General features: G+C 41.2%; 1 protein-coding gene across 1 annotated transcript in view; it reads left to right on the top strand.

The window, feature by feature from the left end:
* Positions 1-13,997, top strand: part of gpr176 (G protein-coupled receptor 176) — a 190,797-nt gene that overhangs the window by 96,088 nt on the left and 80,712 nt on the right. The gene's annotated exons all lie outside the window — the stretch shown is intronic.

Here is a 13,997-nt window from a genome sequence, read left to right as displayed (position 1 = left end):
AAGTGCCACAGTGCACTTAAAGGGACATGCACACTCCTGCTTCAACTGGCTGATCCAGCCACTTTACACATCAGATCCTTTCTTTATCTCACATACACTTAAAGTTAAGATGTATAGAACTCACCCTATTTGCGCAAACATTTCTCCCTGCAAATGTTATAACATCACTCAACTCTCAGGTACTCCCTGTGCAAAATCACATTTAAATACAATTTATTTCATAAATTGGAATTAATTGGTAGTTAAATTCGCTAATTCTACAGTATTGAAAAACGATCATTTATGACATTTAATTTTTAGCATGAATTTTAATCAATATTGGTCAGTGACTGAAGTGGGAAGTCGTGATTTATGAAATTATCTCTGGTCTCTACTCTCCCACTCCCTGCACTTCTCCCAACATTCAGGAGCTGGCACACAGTCCCTGCCTTTTCCATGTTACTCATCTACTATTACTTTAACTGCTTGCATCAAAATGTTAGCCTTTGCTTTCTGCTTATCCTCAGATGTCTGGACAAATGCTTTTTGTGTGATCTGTAGAAGCTGGGTTATTCCCTGCTCATGCCAATTTTCTGTCTTTTGTAATTTTCTCTTAATGTCTGGGGCTGAGTTGGTAACAAAACCTGTTAGTACCAATTGTTCCCCTGCTGGGGATTCTATGTCGAGACCCCCATATTGTATATATATTTGGTCCCAAAAATTGGTCTAACTGTTCGGCACATCCCTGGGGATCTTCTATCAGGGAGGTCAGTTCTTTCTTAAAGTTACACACTTCAGTACTGGTCAGGGGCACATTTACGAAACCGAGACCCTCTCTCATGGGAACTTCCCGCAGTGGTCTCATCCAATTGGTTTCTGGCTTATTAGGTCTGGGTTCCTGCTCCCTGGGAAATGAATCAAAGGGTTCTGCCCTTTCTTCCTGAAGAGTCTCACGCTGTTCTGAATTAAAGTTACCTCTCTCTCCTGCCAACAGAGGTGGTAATCGAGTGCTTTGTGAGCAAGTTATCATACCACTCCTGCTCTCTTCTCTCTTCTCTAGTGGTGGGGGAGGTGGGGAAGGTGCAGAAGGGTAGGCAATAGGAGGGGAAGGAAAGATAGGAGCCGGCATAGGAGGAACATAAGGTGGAGGGAGGGAATGTAACACATCCCAACCCTGTGGTTCAGGGACAAGAGGTTCCTCCTCTCTCTTATTCCTGAATTCTTTCTCATTCAAAACCAGCTGTTCAATGGATCCCTTGAGCCAGCAGGCTGCATATTCCCTGCTCTCAACATTGTCTGGCTGGTTTTGATAGAGCCATAAGTTCAAACTTCACACATCCATTCATCCTCGGATCCGAATTTTGGCCAGTACACGGAGCTCCCTTTAACCGGGTATCCCACCCATTCATTACAACAATATCTGACCGTCGTCAGTTTGTCTTTACCGCGGGTCTTTCCTGTGCCCCACTCAGATAACATCATCCCAAGCGGGCTGTACGTAGCTATCTGGTGGTCACGTCCTGTGTCAGGACTCTCATCTCTACTGCCCGCTAGTTTGTCTTTACCGCGGGTCTTTCCTGTGCCCCACTCAGATAACATCATCCCAAGCGGGCTGTACGTAGCTATCTGGTGGTCACGTCCTGTGTCAGGACTCTCATCTCTACTGCCCGCTATTCCCATACTTAGGAACAAGTAAAATACTCTTACCGAGTTCTGGCAGTACTGCTCTAGCGCGCGTCCTTCCGCCGTTTGTTCTCAATGCCTCTTCTCGGATATCACTCGCTTCTTCCACTGACCAGCCACCCGTCGCCCGTGAGTCCAGCTGAATCAGCCAGGGTGCACCTACTCTCGTCGTCGGGGTACTCTGTCAGTGGAGGGAGTGTGATCCCGGACGAGCCCCCATTTGTTAGGAATTAAAGTACCTTTAAAGAAATTGCTCGAGACAAAAATTGAGAACAAAGAACATTTATTACTACAACAATGCAAAGTTGGGTGCTTCCCCTTACCCTGGGAATACACACACATACTGGGGCTCACCCAACTTTTATACAGTTGATTTCAGTGTAGGAATACCCTCCCCCTTACATTCTTCTGCCTCCTGCTGGAGAGGTTTGGCATTAGGCAATCCTGCCTGCCTACGTGCAATTTCAGTATACTTGGAGAACCAGGGGGGGTTATCCTGTCGGTGTCCCTTCATGTCATTGTCCTTATTCACACCTTCCTGATTCTCTGGGCTACAGTCTCTTGATATGCAGAGTTGACTCATTCTATCTAGGGTTGGCTAATTTCATATGTATAAATCTGTGTATGGTTAGCTAATTAGAAATGTATGACTTGGTACTTCTGTCCAGGGCTAGGAGACCCTTATCTGATCCAGACTACCTCAACTTCCTACATTCTATTGTACCTTACCATTCCTTATCTTAGTCCTATGGTCTTGTCACAAAGAATAGAAGATTCTTATGTTAATCGTGCTGACTCTGCTTTCCTGCATCCTAAGCCCCAAACTTATCCTGTTTGAACTGGTTTCAGCCATTTTACTGATGAACTTTAGTTTCTTCCATGTTCATAATTTTAGGTCAATTTTCCCATCTCTCACAAAGGGAACCTCCCATAAAGGTCTCATCCAGTTAGTTTTTGGCTTATCTCCTCTTCTATGATGGTTAGATTCCAGCCCTCTGGGAGATAAATCAAAGAGTCCAGCCCCTTTCTCCCAAAGGGTCTCACACATTCAGAAGAATGACCCTCACAATCAAAGTCTCCTCCCTCTCGTGTCGATTGAGGCAGTAATCTTGCACTCTGTGAGCGAGTCCTCATACCACTCCTACTTTCTCCTTCTTTCTTTAACTGTGGAGGAGGAGGGAAGGTAAAGAAGGGTAAAGCGTAGGGGAGAGGGAGGGGATGGGAGCCGGCACAGGGGAAACATAAGGTGGAGGAAGGGAATGTAACACATCCCATCCCTTTATTTCGGGGGCAGAAGGTTCCTCATCCTTCTTATTTGTAAGTTTCTTCTCGTCCAAAATCATCTGATTAGACAATCCACTAAGCCAACAGGCTGCATATTCCCTACTCCCGGTATTGTCTCCTTGATTTTGGTAGAGCCAGATGTTCAATGCCTGACACATCCAGTCCTCGTCGGATCCGAACTTTGGCCAATATACTGAACTCCCTTTTATCGGATTCTTAACCCATTCCTGACAACAATACCTGACCATGGTCTGCTTATCTTTCTCATGGGTTTTCCCCGCACTCCAATTGGATAACACAGTCCGTTAGGACTAATGTTTCGGTAGTTTATCCTCCCGTCCTTCTTTAGGATTTTTTCCCTTGCTACTTCCTCCTCCCATATTGGCAGGAAAATAAAATTCCTCTTACCGGAATCCAGTAGCTATTCCTAGCGCGCTTCTTTAACGTCCTCCCGTCGTTTGTTCTCAATGCCTCTTCTCAGATATCACTCGCTTCATCCACTGTCCAGCTACCCGTCGTCTGGGAGTTCAGCTGAATCAGCCGGGGTGCACCTACCCCCGTCGTCAGGCGCTCTATCAGTGGAGGGAGTGTGATCCCGGATGAGCCCTCAAGTTGTGAGAAGCAGAGGTGCCTTCACAGATTTCACTCAAGACAAAAATTGAGAACAAAGAACATTTAGCATAGGTAATTCTGCCTACAGCGCAGTTTATGTGCCTTTCTGTAAACTTGTTTACCAGGAAGTGTCATGTCTTTGTTCTTATTCATAAATCTCAACCCCCAGGACTTGCTAAATCTATCTACTTGCTATAAGACCCCTATTCTATTTTACTTGGTTAACCCTTCCTCACATTCCATTCTTACTCCACCCTTATTCATCCCATCATAATTCATTCCTATTTAACACTTGCTTGACTTCCCATATTCCATTATCTCTCACACCCCTTACAGTAATGCTTCTGTAAAATGCTCATTGCCTCTTGGTAGGACCTGGCATCCTGTATAAGGAAGTAAGGGTGGTCTCCCAGCTGGGCTAACAGCAGCATTAACAGCTCTTTATCCGATGCCTCAGCACCCTCCACGTAATTCAGAAAGCATCTCTGCCAGCAGCCGAAGTGCGTGCCGGCTCTGGGATTTCTGGGGTAGAGCTCCAACCTGTCTGGTCGCAGCACATGGCTAAGCCACAATCTCTGGTCCCTTAGGTGTAGCAAGGGTGGACCCTGGGGTACTGGGAGCTGCTGGTAGAGCCTCTGTGGGGCTTGTGTCTGCTGGAGGAGTAACCTGGGTGTTTGGGTCTGTTGGTTGAGTCTCTGGCTTTGGGACATTTGCAGCGGGCTTAGGGGGGGATCCCAGCGGTAGTGTCAGGTCTCCGTGGTACTGGGGAAACTGCTGCTGGGGGAGTGACGGTAGCAGTGTCTGCTTTCCTTGGCTCTGGAGTGGTTGGGAATTCTGCATGTACGTGGCGATCAGGAGCCCAACTTGTGGAGATCCTTCCACCTATACTTGTAGTGGCCCCTTTATGATCAGATCGGGGTTTAGGGTCGACGGCACTTGTACCAGCAGACCCACGGGCAGGCAGGGCTCTTGGCCATTTCTTACCTGCCCGATCATACTTCTGTGGTCTTCCCTGCATTCCACCACGATTCCAGTACAGCGGTTGCTCGCCGTCTCTGTCCTCAGAAGCACATTCGTGCTAGTCGTCCCCGGATCTTCCTCAGGAAGAGTTTTTAGGTGCCGGGAATGTGCATTGGAGCAGAAGCAGCTTCCATCCTAGTAGCTATCATATTAGTTTATTAAATTGTACTGACAATAACCACAACAGCAGTGTGAGTATAAGACAACTTTAATAAACTAATATGTACACTAAGAGGTCTTTTCTCTCTGCAAGAAAAACCTGGAAGGCTAGACTGTAGCTCTGGACTGCTTTATATACAAGGTCACTAGTGACCTAGTGGTGTAATTACATATCACCACATTAGACACACAATATTTCAGCTCCCAACCCTTTGTCAGTGCACCCCTTAACAATGACTCTCCAGCATTCCCTACTGTTCCCAACCGGATTCATACCAGGGGATGAAAAGATGCAATGGTCCCCATGTCGTGGGCTTCATAGTGCCCTTGACCCAGGTATCAATGAGCTAATTAAAGGGATTAATGATCAGCTGTGTGCTAACCTATGAGCTGGGCTTGACCTTGATTAGCAAGTGAGGTGACTTCTGACCAGGTTCCAGGTGGAAAGGTCACATGACATTCTACAATCCACATGACCTTCTACAATCCACATGACATACTACATCTCCCTTATCTCGCCTGCTTGTCACTTCTTCTTAGAATTCTGACAGATTTGTAAAGCAAAGTTTCCCCTTAAAGAAACTGTAGCCAACTTCAGTAGGTATTTTATCTGAAAGGTGCACCTGGCAATTGGAGTCGGGTGATGCAGGGAGTTGGATTTGAAAAGCTCAGATCAGCAGGAAGCTGATTGGTTAATAGAGATCAAGTGATCTTGTGACACAGTTCAACTCAGCAGTCAAGGGAAATGGTATTTTTTTGACTGGAGTTCCACACAGTACATGCAGCAGTGAGTAGGAAATTTACAATGAACTAGTTTTTTTTCCCCTACAAAACCATGCTAACTTGCTCTTGTCTTGGCGTATGCCTCCAAGTATTATGTAACCTCTTCCTTGACAATCAACTTCAACATCTTCCCAACCACTGATGTCAGATTAACTGGTCCATAATTTCCTTTCTGCTGCCTCCCTTAATAGAAGAATTAATTGATTCCTGATAAATTGTTACCAATGCCTCCACAATCTCTACTGCTACTTCTTTCAGGACTTAAGGGTGCAATCCATCTGGTCTGAGAGACTTATCCACCCTCAGACCATTCAGCTTTCTTAGCACCTTCTCCCTTGAAATAGTAACTGCAGTGACTTCCCTTCCCTGTTACCCCCTTGACATCTGGCACATTGCTAATCTTCCACAGTGAAGACTGAGGCAAAATACTCATTTAGTTCCTCTGCCATTATCTTGATTCCCATTATTATTTCTCCAGCATCATTTTCTCGTGGTCCTATATCTACTCTCATATCCCTTACACCTTTTATATTTTTGAAGAAGCATTTTGTATCCTCTTTGATGATATTTGCAGCTTAATTTCATACTTAATCTTTTCCCTCATGAATATTTTAGTTACCTTCTGCAACAGTGGAGTGTGCAGAGGGTGTAAGTATTCTGTAAAGAGATGTTGATAGGGGAAGTGAATGGGCAAAAATATGGTAGTTTGAGCAGTATTTTGTTAAATCAAAGTTTCTCCACTTTAGGCGAAAAGATATAGTTGATCTGAATGTTAATTAAATGAAAAAATATTGTTGTTGGGTCGAGAGACCTTAGACTGCTTGTACATGAACTGCAAAAAAATTAGTTTGCAGGTGCAGTAGCTGATCAAGTAGGCAAATAAATGTTGGCTTTCATTTTAAGAGAGATCATTCAATAAAATCTGCACCTTGATGAAGGCCTCAAGCCTGTGAGAGATGGGAAAATTGATCTAAAATTATGAACATGGAAGAAACTAAAATTCATCAGTTAATGGCTGTAACCAGTACAAACAGGATGAGCTTGGGGATAGGATGCAGGAAAGCAGAGTCAGCACGATTAACATAAGAATCTTCTTTGTGACAAGAGCCACCATAAGACTAAGATAAGGAATGGTAAGGTACAATAGAATGTAGGAAGTTGAGGTAGTCTGGATCAGATAAGGGTCTCCTAGCCCTAGATAGAAGTACCAAGTCCTACATATCTAATTAGCTAACCTTACACAGATTTATACATATTAAATTAGCCCTAGATAGGATGAGTCAACTCTGCATACCAAGAGACTGTAGCCCTGAGAATCAGGAAGGTGTGAATAAGGACAATGACATGATGGGACACTCACAGGATATCCCCTGGTCCTCCAAGTGTACTGAAACTGCACGTAGGCAGGAAGGATTGCCAAAGCCAAACCCATCCAGGGGGCAGAAGAATGTAAGGGGGAGGGTATTCTGATACTGAAATGGACTGTATAAAAGTTGGGTGAGCCCCAGTATGTGTGTGTATTCCCAGGGTAAGGGGAAGCACCCAACTTTGCATTGTTGCTGTAATAAATGTTCTTTGTTCTCAATTTTTGTCTCGAGCTATTTCTTTAAAGGTAAATTCTGTTTCTAACAAGCCCGAAACATTGATTATGTAACTTTGCTATGTAAGACACTATTTGATCTGCTGCGTTGCTCCAGTATTGTGTTTTTACTTCAACCACTGTGTCTGCAGACGTTCATGTTTTAATTTTTATTTGAATCCACAGGGGAATACCGATCAAGAGACATACTTCAAAAACTATTTCCTACTTTTGTCAAATAGTATCCGAAACTAATGCTGGATAATAATATATTCTCTGATTAATACTGACGTCCCTTTTTTTTTTTTTTTTTTTTTTTTTTTTTTTTTTTTTTTTTTTTTACCTGATAAAACTTGTGTTTAATGTTTTATTAACTTCACATTTCGGGCCACAAATGTGACACCTAGTAGTACTTTTCATGCCGTAAGATAAATCATCATAGTTTAAGAGATGAATGTCTTTTAAATTTAATTCAATTTTAATTTTCACTTTTATTTTCTCCAGCAGGAGAAAGGAAAGAGTATGTTCATAAAACAACAGTGCAGTAACAATGCTGTTAACATTAAAGGTTCAATAAAAAAATATTTGTCCAGGAAATCTGAATATCCATCCTTTACAAAAGGAAGATGCACCTGCTAAATTATATTAGACCATTTGAACATTTCAACAATATGAAGTTCAGTTACAGAAAACCTTTTTCCCCAACAGTCCACTTGCAATTTTACATGATCTCCACATAATTTTTTTTATTTTTTTTATTTTTCACACCATAAATCACATTAGCCATGATATACACTATTTCTTTTTCACACATATACAGTGACTTTTTCTCCCCCCCCCCCTTTCCTCCCAAACCACCCCCCCACCCCCCCCTCTCATCCATTTTAGGTATACAATCTAGGTTGCATTAAGCCAGTCAGACAATGTTGTCATTCAACAAAATTACACCAGAAATTCTACTGAGTCCATTCTTTTCTTTCCTTCTCCTTCCATCAACTTAGGTAGTGTTTGTCCCCGGTAGGTTTTCGCTATTGTATTTAATGTAAGGCTCCTATACTTGTTCGAATATTTCAATATTATTTCTTAACCAATATGTTATTTTTTCTAATGGAATACATTTATTCATTTAAATTTGGTAGTTTCTTCCTTTTAATTTGGTTATGTATTCCATTAATATTTAAAGACATATAGTTCAGCGTAGCCCTTTTATATTTTGTTTATCTTCTCTTTCCGTTTTTCCATCATTACCTTTCCTCCTTTTCCATTTCTGTTTTCTTATTTTCAACTCTTTCTAAGACAACATTCCTACAACATCTAACATTTTCCTTATTCTCCTATTTCTATCTTATTTATCCCCAATCTCCCCTTCACCTCCTGAGTTGTCCTTTAACCCTTGTCGGACAACCACATCTCCCCTCTCCATTTGGATTTGCGAATCCACTCGCAAGCGTCAACTGATTTTGCAGTGACCGCTATTTCCCCCCACCCCGCCTCCCCCAGAAAAGATTTCACTTTTCATATGTCACAAAGGTCCCTCTTTTAATTCCCTCCTTATTCTCTCTATTCCATTACCTTCCCTTATTAATTCTTGTCTATACTATCTATATTTTGCTCTAAGTACAGATACATTCACGTATGCACATTGTCTCTATTCACTCTTATACCTCTTTACCTGCATACATATCAATCGTGATCATTTTTACTCTCATTACCCGTCTTCATCCCTCAGTCTATTTTTGTCTTTACCCACATACATATCAGTCGTGATCATTTTAGCTCTCATTACCAGGAAATCTGAATATCCATCCTTTACAAAAGGAAGATGCACCTGCTAAATTATATTAGACCATTTGAACATTTCAACAATATGAAGTTCAGTTACAGAAAACCTTTTTCCCCAACAGTCCACTTGCAATTTTACATGATCTCCCTCAGTCTATTTTTGTAATTGTTCTGCAAATTTTCGTGCTTCTTCTGGATCCGAGAATAGTCTGTTTTGTTGTCCTGGAATAAATATTTTCAATACCGCTGGATGCTTTAGTATAAATTTATACCCTTTCTTCCATAAAATCGCCTTTGCTGTATTGAACTCTTTTCTCTTCTTTAGGAGTTCAAAACTTATATCTGGATAAATGAAGATTTTTTGCCCTTTATACTCCAGTGGTTTGTTGCCCTCTCTTACTTTTTCCATTGTCTTCTCCAGTACCTTTTCTCTTGTAGTATATCTTAGGAATTTTACTACAATAGATCTTGGTTTTTGTTGTGGTTGTGGTTTAGAGGCCAATACTCTATGTGCCCTTTCTATTTCCATTTCATGCTGTAGTTCTGGACATCCTAGGGTCTTAGGGATCCACTCTTTTATAAACTCCCTCATATTCTTGCCTTCTTCATCTTCCTTAAGGCCCACTATCTTTATGTTATTTCTTCTGTTATGGTTTTCCATTGTATCTATTTTTTGAGCTAGTAGTTCTTGTGTCTCTTTAGTTTTTTTTATTAGATTTCTCCAATTTCTTTTTTAAGTCTTCTACCTCCATTTCTGCTGCTACTGCCCGCTCTTCCATCTTGTCCATTTTTTTTCCCATTTCTGTTAAGGTCATCTCCATTTTAATTATTTTCTCTTCTGTGTTGTTTATTCTTTTTCTTAAATCCTTAAATTCCTGTGTTTGCCATTCTTTAAATGACTCCATGTATCCTTTAATAAGAGCAAGTATATCCTTTACCTTGCCTATCTTTTCTTCTTCTATTTCACCATACTCTTCCTCTTCTTCTTCCTCTGGGTTGACCATCTGTTGTTTCTTTGTTGCCCTTTCCTCCTCTTCTTTCTTGTTTCTATTGTCTTCTGTGGTCTCTTCTTGCTGCAGGTGTTCTGCAGCTGTCGTTGCCGGCTGTGGAGATCGACTCCCCAGCTGGTCCCCCCTCCCGTCGGTGTGTTTTTTTTCATTCGCATCGCGCATGCGCGAAGTTTCGCGCATGCGCGGTTGCGCACTTTTGCTCGGCTCTGCGAGCCATTTTTGTAGTCCATTATTTACCGACCTGAGGGAGCGGGTTTCTCTCTCCGCAGCGGGCCTCTTCGGACAGGTAAGGCCTTCACCTTTTTCCTCCTTTGTCTTCTCTTCCTCTCTTCTTACCGTTGCTTTCGACTTTTCTTTTTTTGTCGCCATCTTCTTTCCACCTTTATACTCACTTTTCTGTAACTTTTATTTCTGTGCCTTTGTGTTTTCTCTTGTTTTTCCCGACTTTTCTGGAGAGGGCTGGAGTTCACCGTCCGGCCACTACTCCATCACGTGACTCCTCCCATACTGACGTCCCTTTAATCATCTTGCTCAGCTTTCTTATCAGAGGTGTTTACTCCTAATAGTATTTTTTTTTGACCTCTGACTTCGTTTATTCCCAAACTTATGCTTGCAACCACACCTTATAAATGGATGTAATTTGTGGGATTGCTGAAATAAGATTGTAAGGTGTAAAATTCACTCATTCTTCCTCTTGGATCAAGAAAGGTAATTTTTACTTCTTTAACAGCAGTTCACAATGTTTTCTATTAGCAGCTTGAAAAGCTGGAGATGAATTAGAATGCAAAAGCCAAGCAGCAGTATTTACCCAGCCCAGTCATTTTTGAATATTGCCTTTTACCTGATGCCAAATCAACCCATTGACGCCCTACATTCTTCAAGGTGTGAGTCAGACTAAGGAGCCATTATAAAGCCCGCAGATCCTTTGTACCCAGAATTCTTTGTAGCCCATAGTATTTGTGAGCTATTGGCCTACTTCAGCTTGGAATATATTACAGTTGATGTGTTGTATTTTCCTGATGAACATTCTTGCTCACTTTTTTCATATAGCACGATCAAAAGCAAAAATTTTCCATTTTCACCTGATGTAAATTTCATAAAAAATAATTGAATGTAATTTTCATCCCTTGAATCAAAGCTATCTAATAATTTGTGCAGTATTTGATCAGTTACAGATGCTACTGTGGAGAAGCACAAAAGTTGGAAATAAAACAAATTGGAAGTGATAGAGACTGGCAATACAAAGCAGATATTTCAGTACCTATTGAACTCCTGTGGAACTGAGTGGTTCATTATTTTTCTCAATTGTTCAGTTAGAACTTGACAAGTGGAAGGGAGGAAGGATGGGCTGTCAAGGCAAGGTGAGGTGTTGTAAGATGGGAATTGTGGTTCTTATATAAACTACACGTATGTGCTTTTGTTAATTCTTTAAAAGACTAAAGGAAGTTTTAAAATGGATTGAAATGGCAGTAAAGATAGCTGGAATTCAGTGTCAGCCAGGCTGATGGGTTTCATTCTGGTTATACAAACATAATTAAAAAAGGAAGGAATTGCTGGGTGATCCCATATTAGGGGATCACTTAAGACTGGGAAGGCAGCAAAAGATTAATATTTTTCTGAATTTAATCACAAGCTTAATCAATTGTTAAGAATTCATTTAGAATAGTAGAGAGTTGGGCAGAGAAAATAGGTTTTAAAAAGAAATATTTGACGTAAATGTTTATATTCTAAAAATCAGGCCTGGGGTGTTCAGGCTTTTGTGTCATGCAAAGTAACTTAAAACTTTATCACTGAACTGGAGAGATGTGGCAATGAAATATTGGGTGAAATATCCTTGGTCCATGGATTGATCATCTAAAAAATATTATTTTGGCTCTTCCATACGTTGTGTGAACGTAAGCACAGAGGACAAATGCAGTACGCTGGAGGAACTCTCTGCAGGACAAACACATCAATGGGAGAAAAAGAATGGTCAACATTTTGAGTCCAAACTATGAATCAGTACCAATGAAGAGGTAGGCTTGGAACTTCAACCATATGAATGTGAACAGGACTATTTGATTGTGTGGTAAACCAATCCTAATACTTCATGATATCTTTTGTAGTTTTTCTGTGTAATTGTCAGTCAATGATCTCCGCAGGTTCCTTTCTCAATCATTGATTATCTCTCTGAATATCATGGCTTGAGTGAACTTCCATTATCAAGTACATCATCTTCCTGCATTTCTCTGAAATTATCATAATTCCTTGCACCCTTATCTATTTTGCAGAGCTTCATTGACTCCCGAATGTCATGAACCAAAAGTACAAAGTACATTGAAATTTGATTTTTTTTCTCTCTCTGATATCTGCAATTAATATCATTTGTATATAATTTCTGAGAATGTTGCCCACTATTATATAAATAACCCTCTGTTTGTGCACGATTTCAATGGGCTATGAGCTTGCTGACATCTTAATCCAATGTTTGCAGTTTATTAAGCAATGGGATTACACGGCAGAGTGCAACTTGGTTTGGGAAACGAACCATTGGAAAGGTTTGAAAATTAACATAGCTGCAAATAGCTTGAGATTTACTTCATTTGAAATTTGCTTGAACTCTCACCCATGTATCCCTATTATAGTAATAACTTGTATGATATAATTTTATCTTGACCATTTTTTTTGGGCAACTTTATGTTGTCGAAAGCTCCAAAATTAAAAGAAATTTAAACATCAGTTTTCCTCCCTGGAACTAATTGATGTATCAAATATAACTAGTTCCACAGGAATGATTGGCCAATATTATATTTGGTGCGTGGAGGAGTTGCATAAATTTATACATTATTTATAAATAATATCAATTATTGACATGTCCATAATCAGGCTTCTTGAACCCATGACCTCTATCACCGGAGAAAGAGCAAAGGTGTACTTAATGACTAAACTCTAGGCAGTATAGTGTCCTTGTTAAAAGTCACTCATGTGTGGCCACAGATTCGCCTCCAGCACCCCTTCAGCCTCTGCAGTTCACAGACTCCTGTTCGATCCCTTGGAAACCTGAGATCCAGATCTAAACTTCTGACATGATCAGGAAGCCTTCAGTGCCCGAGGGTCTTCTGGAGCTCTTCTTGCCTTTAGCACCCTGTCTTGGGTAAATTTATACCTCTCATTTTGTTCGTTTTAGATTAGTCACAGTGTTTGAGCTACTGAAAGAAAATAGACACACCCACACACCGAGAGCAGTTCGGTTTATTCAAGTCTTTATTACTAAATAGCTAGCTGAATTCACACTACAATATGCAAACCCTTCCCAATTATACTTATGAATGCCTGGACTGGTCCCAACTGCCAAAGCGAGGCGACGACTGCACACTTGTAGTAGGTTGTCTGGGCGCCGGTAGCAGCTTCTCCACCTCCCCGGACTGGGACGTTGTTTGGAATCTTAAAGTTCTTCTTCTTGCTGAGAGATGTTGCCACCTCTTGGAGAGTCTCAAACTTCAGCAGTGGGACCATGGCTTATATTACCCAAAAGTTGTTTACTTCAGATCTTATCTCTTTGAACAAATGATTTAATTATCTTCAAGGTCTCCTGACAGTCTGCAACCAACAAAAAAAACTGCATCTCTGGGCCTCATGGTGGAAGTTGGATAATGTCTACTGATTCATATGCATCCCTGGGCCCCATAGTGTAAATTAGATGATGTCTTCGGATTCAACTCCATCCTGGGCCCCATGGTGGAATTTAGATTATGTCTTCTGATGCAACTGCATCCCTTCTTGCATAAGCTGGTCTAAATCCTCCCTTACACACCCTCTTTTTTAAAATTTTTAAAAATTTTTCACACCATAAACCACATTGACCAAGATACATACATTTTCCTTTTCAAATATATACAGTGTCGTTTTCTCCCCCCCCCCCCCCTCTTCCCATCCCACCCTCCCTACCTCTCTCTTGAATCCCAGTTTCTCCTTCTCAAGAGGGGGTGTTTATGAACACATCGTGACATAGCATCACAACACCCTTCATCCCGAGAGACTTAAAAAGTATCAAATTTGTGATTGTGCGTAGAGGTGCGCATGGACGCCCCTGCGGAGCCTGCTGCTCCCTGTAGTCTGCAACCCCT

This window comes from Narcine bancroftii, chromosome 2 (assembly GCF_036971445.1).
Source record: "Narcine bancroftii isolate sNarBan1 chromosome 2, sNarBan1.hap1, whole genome shotgun sequence".
NCBI lineage: Eukaryota > Metazoa > Chordata > Chondrichthyes > Torpediniformes > Narcinidae > Narcine > Narcine bancroftii.
This window is presented reverse-complemented; position numbering and strand designations above follow the sequence as displayed.